This window comes from Monodelphis domestica, chromosome 1, assembly GCF_027887165.1.
Source record: "Monodelphis domestica isolate mMonDom1 chromosome 1, mMonDom1.pri, whole genome shotgun sequence".
Taxonomy (NCBI): Eukaryota; Metazoa; Chordata; class Mammalia; order Didelphimorphia; family Didelphidae; genus Monodelphis; species Monodelphis domestica.
Window position 1 is genome coordinate 52,963,883 of NC_077227.1, and position 7,609 is coordinate 52,971,491.

General features: G+C 45.8%; 2 non-coding genes across 2 annotated transcripts; one reads left to right on the forward strand and one right to left on the reverse strand.

Annotated features, from left to right (window-relative positions):
* TRNAM-CAU (transfer RNA methionine (anticodon CAU)) lies at positions 1-72 on the reverse strand. The gene has a single exon. It is a non-coding gene; the product is annotated as a tRNA-Met (tRNA).
* A 994-nt stretch (positions 73-1,066) lies between these two features.
* Positions 1,067-1,139, forward strand: TRNAR-UCG (transfer RNA arginine (anticodon UCG)). The gene has a single exon. It is a non-coding gene; the product is annotated as a tRNA-Arg (tRNA).
* Positions 1,140-7,609: the final 6,470 nt, after the last annotated feature.

Genomic DNA, 7,609 nt, shown 5'->3' on the forward strand with positions numbered 1-7,609 from the left:
TAGCAGAGGGTGGTTTCGATCCACCGACCTCTGGGTTATGGGCCCAGCACGCTTCCGCTGCGCCACTCTGCTTGGCGAGAAAAAGCGTTTTAAATATGCCCCTATCACTGACCATACAGTTGGGTTGGGGGGGGGGGATTAATTGTTTAAATCAAGATGGATTCTCTAGGAAGCAGCCTGAGAGACTTCCTAGCCCCATCCTTTCCATTTGACACCGTAAGAGAGGAAAGAACGGTGCGTGCTATCCTAGGTGCAAAGCAAAATATTTACTCTGTAAGGGATGACCCCGGAGCGGTGGCAGTGGGACTGGGAAGGGGGTGGCGTGTTCAGAGCTCTGCACCTGCTCCCTGCTGGATTTCCTTCCTTTTGCTCGTTTGCTCCCAGATTCTTCCCAGAGCTTTTGGCTAGCTTACCGGGACCAAATAGGACAGGATTTAGCGGGCATTGGATGTGAAATCCTCCAATGAATCAGTCAATGCATAATCAAGCCCTTATTAACGGCTTACTACTGAAGCGCAAGGCACCGCGCAATAATATCGAGGCAGTGTTTATTTGGCCGCTCGTTTCTATTTGGCTGGATGTTTGTCTGCAGTCCCTCAGAGGACGAAGGGGAGTGACCTGTCCCACGTAGCACAAGCTAATACTTGAGCCCGAGGCAGGGATGGCTAGATTCAGAGTCGATGGATTCGGGATTGGCACGCTATAATCCAAGGCGCCAAACCTGAAAAGGTGGCCGGCCGGGATGGGCGTTTTCGACCAGTCTCCCTCGTGGGCTAAAGAATAGCCTAGCCAAATTCAGCCAGGTTCATGGAGACTGGCTTCAGGACCGACCAGGGGTTTTCTGGCCCTAGTAAGTCTGAATGGAAAGGAATTTCCTGCCTCCGGAAACGAGTACGTGTTTCCAAGGAAACGGTTCTCCTACCGCAGCTTCAGTTTCGAGGAGACAGTCACCTTTGTCATTTTCAAGCTTTCCCAGCATCTGTTCGAGGGAGGAGGAGGGGGCGGGGGCGGAGAAAAGGCTTTGTACTGTGTTTTCAAAGGCTCAAACAGCCCTTGTTCTCGCAGCGACCACGTGGCCTAATGGATAAGGCGTCTGACTTCGGATCAGAAGATTGAGGGTTCGAATCCCTTCGTGGTTGGATTTTTTTTTTCTATTAATTTCGCCTCACTATATTCTCTGAGGGGAACTGGGATTGGGGATTACAGAGAAACTGCTGAGGATTAGACTCCCCTTTATGTTTTCCCACCCACAGGGCACAAGCCCTGACAGGCAGATGGGCTAGCACTAAGGCCATTTACTGCTCAGAATGCTCCTTTTCAAAGGAAGAGGTTTCTTTCTTTCTAAGACTTTCAGTCCCAGAGACAGGAAATTTCCTTTTTATCATTTTAGACCCAGAAATTCTTGGGAAGCCGACTATCTGGGCAGACTGCTGCTTTTTATTTATTTATTTGATTTGATTATTATTATTTTTAATGAAACCCTTACCTTCCATCTTGGAATCAATACTGTGTATTGGGGGTTACTTGAGACTACTGCTTTTTAAAAGAAAATAATATATGGCCTCAGACACTTCCTAACTGTATGACCCTAAGCAAGTCACTTAACCCCTACTGACTAGCCCTTATGCTCTTCTGCCTTGGAACCAATACACAATATTGACTGTAAAATGGGAGAAAAGAATTTAAAATAAACAAATAAATGGAATATATCCCACTCCAGAGGACAGTGTGGATAATAAAGCCAGATGCAAAACCTGAAAGACCTGAGTTCAAATCTAGTCTTTGCACCTACTGACCTTGTGAGTCTAGGGAAGCCCTTATAACCTCTGGAGGCTCTAGGAAACTCCCTAAAACTGTAAACTACCTAGAAGAAACTACCTAATAGGCAGAGGGATTACAAAGACTAATATATTATCCCTTGGCCAATCCTGTTCGAAAAGCTTCAGAAAATTTCCTAAATATGGAGAATGCCTCCTGTAGTAAAGACTATTATCTAATATCAGTTTGGTTTTAGTGGAGAAACCAAAGCTATCATTTCATTGGTGGAAGGAAGAAATTCCCAGACTCCCCTGCCCATTCAGACTGGCGCCATATTTAATTTAGGGTTTCTGAGAATGTATGTATTGGATGGAGCAGGTCAGGCCTGGGTGAACAAGCCTACTGTGTGCAGAGATGCAAAGCTAGGAAGAAACAGCCTCTGGCTTTTGTGGCTTCTGTCTAGTGGGAGGACAGGGACAGACACAAAGGTACAACAGAGCTTCCCAAGGCCCTTCTGGCACTCAGGAGACCCTCTTCTCTTCCAAACACACTGCATTTATTTCACTAAATTTGGGGGTTTTCCTCAGGGCTGAACTGCCAGTATTGGAGGGAGAAACAATCTTCACCTCTAAATCTGGCTGGTCCCAGAGAGGCTCCATTCCTCCTCTCCAACTATTCTGGAGCATTTCTTGGGCTCTGATCACATGCCAGTGCTGAGAAGAGGAAGGCAAAAATAATCCCCGACCTCAAGGAGCCCATATTCTAATAGGAAATAAACCAAGGATAACAGCTTGCATTTATATAGCTCTAGTCAGCCTGGAATCTAGAAGTCCCCAAGACTGCAGCCTAGGGGACCAGATCAGATGAACCCCAGTTTACTTGGCTTAAGGGTGAAGGCTCCTGGTTTGACCTTGACACCTGGGAAAGTCCTACTTCACTGCCTCCCAAACTAACAATAGACTTTAAGATGTTAAGTAACTCCTTGGACCCAAAGGTTTCTCCCCTTAGGCTAAAGTCCTTTGCCAATTTGGCCCAGCCCTTGACTAGGTCTTTCCCTTTCATGTCTATTGTAAAGCATCAGCCCCTCACTGTTATTCCTGTCTGGAACTCCACATTTTCCTTAATTACCATCCTAAAGTCAATCAACTGTCCCTCTCATCCTTACCCCCCCCCCATGTTTCACCTAGAAAGGTATTTAAGCTCCCCAACTTTAATGGCTCCTTGGAGTCATCTAGTGTGGTGGCACTCCCAGGGATAACATCTTCAGAGTCCAGGGTTGATGCCCTGTAAAAGTTGTGGCGCCAGCCAAACTGAGTAAAGACCTAAAAACTATACTGGACTTATCCCTCTCCTGATTAAAGACTTGGTTTTTCTGACTATTTAATAGTTCTGTTTATTTCCAAGTTAACACTCTTTAAACAGTTTTAAAAATTCATTTGGTTCTCAACAGCCCTAGGAAGTAGGTGCCATTTTTGTCCCCATTTTATGAATTAAAACACTGAGGCTCACTGATGTTAAGGGATTTGCCCAGGGTGACACAGTTACTAAGTGGCTGAGATCAGATTTGAACTGAAGTTTTTCTTGGGTCCAGTGCTCTGACTATTGCACAAAGATAAATATGTAAATATGTACACAATGTGCAAAAGCACTGTCCTCAGATATTTCCTAGGGGTATGATCCTGGGCAAGTCACTTAACCCCTACTGCTTAGCCCTGACTTCTCTTCTGCCTTAGAACCCATACTTAGTACTGATTCTAAAACAGAAAGGAAGGGTTTTCTAAAACTATGAGATATCTCATGCAAGAATGGGATTATGCAATTAGCATTATGCCAGGAGCCAGGGAGGTGTCCCCCTCTCTTCTCCAGGTTTCCTTTTGTTCCTCATAATCTATGTCCATTTTTAGGAGCTGTTCTTTTTCCTTTTTAACCCCTACCTTCCATTTTAGAATCAATGCTGTGTTTTGTTTCCAAAGCAGAAGAGTGCTAAGGATAAGCAACAGGGGTTTAGTGACTTGCCCACTTGCCCAGGGTCATACAACTAGGAAGTATTTGAACCCAGGACCTCCCATCTCTAAGTCTGATTTGCAATCCATTGGACCACCCAGCTGTCTCATATTTATTGATTCTGAGATGGAAAGTAAGGGTTTTTGGTGGCTGTTTTTTTTTTAATGTGGAAAAGCCAAGTAGATGCCATCTCATCATTTGCCCTCCTACTCCACTGGTGCCATTCTCTCCCCACATCCCTCGTCTCTTCTTCAGCCTCATACTCAAGGTACAATAACCAAATTAATATTACTGGCATGGGCATTGTACCCCCAGAAACTCAGGCAGACTATGAGCAGGGCAATTCCTCTGCTCCCTGAGGCCCTCTTGACCCCCACCCAAAACATCTGACCTTGAAGATCATCCTCCTTCCATTGTGCCATTGATATGAGATGCACCAAGAGAGGCACCACATTCATTCATCCTCCAGATCCTGAGAACCACCCCATGCCCTCGGGCAAACCTTCCCCCAACCCCTTGCTCCAGGCCTGTGCTCACTGGGTAAGAGTATCAGATCCCCAGAAGTGAAGTCCTCTGGGGCGGGGCTTCTCCATCCTTGCAGTCCTCCCAAGGAGCAGCTTTCCCACCCATCCTGGTCCACCCAGGAGGCAGGCTGTGCTGCCCTCCCGGCCAGATTCAACATGACCTTCCAAATGAATACATTTCTCTTTTTGCTAAGGTTCAGAGTCTTGCATTCTTGCAAAAGGTGTCCATCCCAAACCCCAGGGGCTCACCTCTGCACCCCACAACACTCCCACTGCTACTGGGAGAGACGTAATCATCTCCTGCGGTCCTTTCTATGTTCTTGACTAAAGTCCCTTTTCCTGATCACTTTTATTGGGTGTTAGATCAGACAGTGCACTGAAAGCAAGCGCCTTCCACACAGGGATTATCTCCCTTTTGTCTTTATGGTCCTAGAATAGGGCTTTAAGGAATGCTTCCTCCTTGAGTGCTTAAATGGAATGAAAAACTACTCAAAGGTCTCCACTGAATTCACAGCCAGATTCTGACATCACTAGGCTTGGGAGGATGACAAACCAGAGCAGAAGGGGCAAAAGACCTGAATGTGAATCCAGTAACTTAGGTAAAAGGGTGGAGTCATGACCTGGGAAATGCTTGATTGATTGGATGAGATCAAATTGGTGAGATTACAGACCCCTCCCCAACTGGGTGTAGACATGCTCATTAGCAATTCACTGATGGGAAACCAGGAATTCCAGCTGGAACTCCAAAGTCATTCTTTCAATTCTGTCTCTGCCTCTCTCTGTCTCTCTGTCTCTGTCTGTCTTTCTCCCTTTCTCAAGTTCTCAAAAGACCATTTTGAAGCAATGGGGGGGGGGGGGGGACTAACCCACTATTCCCAGAACCCAGTAAAATTTAGATACCCCTAGAGAGCTCAATCCAAGCTTGAGGCTTTTTCTTTAAAAATCTAAGGCGAGGGAAGCTAGATGGTTCAGTGAGCTGAAAACCAGGCCTAGAGATAGGAGGTCCTGGGTTTGAATGTAGCCTCAGACACTTCCTAGCTGTGTGATCCTGGGCAAGTCACTTAACCCCTATTGCAGTGATGGGCAATCTTTTGAGCTTGGTGTGTCAAAATTCACCAAAAACCGAGCATAACTCGGGTGGTGTGTCACTTGAAGAAAAAAAAAATATCACGATATTTATAGTTTAAATAACAAAAATGTATAATTGTAATATATAACTATTTAATAAATCAGAAACTAACTAGTTAACTTACCTGCTTAATGACTTCTTTGTTCATCTGTCAATCAGTTTTTTTTGTTGGTCTTGATATAATTTAACTTGTGTGGGATGTCATGAACTAAGATAAGTGAGGGGGGGAATTCTTTAACTAACCTGCCTATTAGTGACTTTTTTGTTGCTGAATTTCATTAATTAAATCTTCAATTGAAGGTTAGTATTTTGTCCACTTGAGGCCCAAGCTAGCACTACTAACTTCATCTGTCAATCTGTTTCTTTTGTTGGTTTTGATATTATTTAACGCTGAGAATAAGGTCTCACAAAAGTACATAGATGGAAAAATTGTGAGTAAAGAAAGCCATTGCTATAGTTTTCAGGGTGCTAAAAGTGTCTGGTAATGAGTTCCAGGCACTCCTGTGGTGCACATGGCTGGAACCCCGCCCAGTCTTCCAATGGCCTGGCTTAGCCCCACCCCAGCTGGCTGGCCCTCAGAGTTGAGAGAGCAGCTGCTGCCATCAGCCAGCCTGCCTCCTCCTCCCACCCCCTCAGGAGCCCCATGCACCCCAGCTGCCAGGCACAAGCAGCCTGCTACTCATTCCTACCCCTTGGGCCAGTATGTGAAGCAGCCTCCCTCCCCTTCCCCACTCCTCTCACCCTCCCTCCCCTCCCACAACCAGGGCATTGGCTCCCCAGGCCACTCCCAGCCCCAAGTTGCACTGAGCCCCCATGAGGCCACATGTCGTCAAAAATGGCTACCTGCGTGTCATAGGTTCACCATCACGGCCCTATTGCCTAGTTCTTACTACTCTTCTACCTTAGAACCAAAACATAATATTGAGTCTAAGATAAAAGTTAAAGGTTAAAAAAAAAGTGTCTAAGGCACTTGGGGACACCTAGGTGGCCCCCAAGTCAGGTCTAGATATGAGAGGTTCTGGGTTCAAATTTTACCTCATACACTTCTTAGCTATGTGATGCCAGGCAAATCACTTAAACCATTCATATTATCCTTGTCCTTCTGTCTTAGAATTGTTACTAAGACAGAAAGTAAGGTTTAAAAAGAGAGAGAGAGAAGGAGGAGGAAATATGAGTTGTCTGGAAACTGCCCTTTCCCCCCCCCCCCATAAATTCAACCAAGCCCCCACCCCCAAGAGCAAACATAAAACTAGACAGCCAGCCTCAACCCATTTAATGCTGTTTTCTCTCCTTAGCTCTGGGCTGTTACCTTCAGGGCTCTGCTCCCCATTCCCCCTTTATTCTCCTTATTCCTACCTTCTCCTCACTCTGTTCTTTCCAGATTTGGGGGTTTAGGGCTATGGGCAGTGCCAGGAGCCGTACAAGGGATATAAATAGGAGAGAACAGTCTCCCCATGTGACTCAGACCTGGCTAATTCCAGAACTTTGGCCAGAAGTCACCAACTCTCCTACAACAGACCCTGGAACAAAGGCCATCCGTAAATACAGTCTTCTCATCTATAAAGTGGGGATAAAGAGAGCACCTATCTCAAGAAGATCAAATGAGATCATGCCTGTAAAAGGGCTTATCCCAGTGTCTGGTACATAGTAGGTGCTGCTCTAATGATGCTTCTTCCCCTTCCCCTCCTCAGAGCCACATGCTGCAGACCAATTGTTAACAGCTGTTGTGACTTCCTTCTAGTTGCTCTCAAAAAGCTTTGAACCATCCCAAAGGTTGGCCATCTGCCAGGAAGTCATGCCACAAACACAACCTCTACCCACCCAGATCCCTCACTTCCCCCCATCTAGGCCCACTGAAAACACACCTGTATGTGTGAGAACAAGCCAGGGGGGAAGAAAACATCACACTTGCCCCCAACTGCCATTGCCCTCCAACCCTATTCATATTTATTTTGAATTTATACATAATGCCTGTGTGTATATATACGTGGATATACACACATCTAGCACCTAGCTAGTGTCTAGCACATAGCAGGTGCATAATAAAAGCTTATTGGTTGATTGATTCATTGATTGACTGTCCCTAGCTTCTCTCAGTCTTCAACTTCCTCCCTCTCCCACCCCCTGTGAGAATACTCTTATCCCTAGCTTGAGCCTATCCATCATGCACCTGGATATTATTATTGTCCTTCCT